Genomic DNA, 2,084 nt, shown 5'->3' with positions numbered 1-2,084 from the left:
TCTACCTTGGCAAGGTTAGCCTTCCCTCATCTCATTTGTCACCTGTGTTATTCAATTGGAATTAACATAGAGGGAGACATCCTCATTGATGAAGACAAGCCCATCACTAAGAAGAGGATGGAGCAAACAAGAGATCCTACTCACCATGAAATTCCTGAGATGCCTCAAGGGATGCACTTTCCTCCACAAAACTATTGGGAGCAAATTAACACCTCCCTAGGAGAATTAAGTTCCAAGATGGGACAACTAAGGGTGGAGTACTAAGAACATTTCATTCTCCTCCATAAAATTAGAGAAGATCAAAGAATCATGAGAGAGGAGCAACAAAGGCAAGGAAGAGACATTGAGGAGCTCAAGCGCTCCATAAGATCTTCAAGAGGAAGAACAAGCCGCCATCATTAAGGTGAACCCGTTCTTTAACTTCCTTGTTCTTTATTTTCCTGTTTTTCGAATTTTCATGCTTATGTTTATCTATGTTTGTGTCTTATGATCATTAGTGTCTTAGTGTCTATGCCTTAAAGTTATGAATGTCCTATGAATCCATCACCTTTCTTAAATGAAAAATGTTCTTAATTGAAAAAGAGAAGAATTGCATGAATTTTAAATTTTATAACAGATTAATTATTTTGATGTGGTGGCAATACTTTGACTTCTGAATGTATGCTTGAACAATGCATATGTCTTTTGAATTTGTTATTTATGAATGTTGGCTCTTGAAAGAATGATGAAAAAGGAGACATGTTACTGAGGATCTGAAAAACCATAAGAATGATTCTTGAAGCAAGAAAAAGCAGTGAGTTTTCTAAAAAAAAACGAAAGAAAGAGAGGAAAAAGAAAAAGAAAAAAATAAAGTCATGATCCAAGGCAAAAAGAGTGTGCTTAAGAACCCTGGACACCTCTAATTGGGGACTCTAGCAAAGCTGAGTCACAATCTGAAAAGGTTCACCTAGTTATGTGTCTGTGGCATGTATGTATCCAGTGGTAATACTGGAAGACAGAGTGCTTTGGGCCACGGCCAAGACTCATAAAATAGCTGTGTTCAAGTATCATCATACTTAACTAGGAGAATCAATAACACTATCTGGATTCTGAGTTCCTATAGAAGCCAATCATTCTGAATTTCAAAGGATAGAGTGAGATGCCAAAACTGTTCAGAGGCAAAAAGCTACAAGCCCTGCTCATCTAATTGATACTGATCTTCATAGATGTTTTTGGAATTCATTGCATATTCTCTTCTCTTTATCTTATTTGATTTTCAGTTGCTTGGGGACAAGCAACAATTTAAGTTTGGTGTTGTGATGTGCGGATAATTTATACGCTTTTTGGCATTGTTTTTAGTATGTTTTTAGTATGTTTTAGTTAGTTTTTATTATATTTTTATTAGTTTTTAGTTAAAATTCATTTTTCTGGACCTTACTATGAGTTTGTGTGTTTTTCTGGGATTTCAGGTATTTTCTGGCTGAAATTGAGGGACCTGAGCAAAAATCTGATTCAGAGGCTGAAAAGGACTGCAGATGCTGTTGGATTCTGACCTCCCTGCACTCGATGTGGATTTTCTGGACCTACAGAATCCCAATTGGCACGCTCTTAATTGCGTTGGAAATTAGACATCCTGGGCTTTCCATCAATATATAATAGTCTATACTTTGCCCGAGATTTGATGGCCCAAACAGGCATTTCAAATCAGCTCAAGAATTCTGGCGTAAAACGCCGGAACTGGCACAAGAATGGGAGTTAAACGCCCAAACTGGCACAAAAGCTGGCGTTTAACTCCAAAAAAAGTCTCTACACGAAAATGCTTCAATGCTCAGCCCAAGCACACACCAAGTGGGTCCGGAAGTGGATTTTTATGTCATTTACTCATCTTTGTAAACCCTAAGCTACTATTTCTCTACAAATAGGACCTTTTGCTATTGTATTTTCATCTTGGTTCTTCTGGTTCCCTCTCTGGGGCCGAAGCCAATGATCACTATTATCACTTATGTATTTTCAACGGTGGAGTTTCTACACACTATAGATTAAGGTGTGGAGCTCTGCTGTACCTCGAGTATTAATGCAATTACTATTGTTCTTCTATTCAATTC

The sequence above is a fragment of the Arachis duranensis genome, chromosome 9 (assembly GCF_000817695.3).
Source record: "Arachis duranensis cultivar V14167 chromosome 9, aradu.V14167.gnm2.J7QH, whole genome shotgun sequence".
In the NCBI taxonomy this organism is placed as follows: domain Eukaryota; kingdom Viridiplantae; phylum Streptophyta; class Magnoliopsida; order Fabales; family Fabaceae; genus Arachis; species Arachis duranensis.
This window is presented reverse-complemented; position numbering follows the sequence as displayed.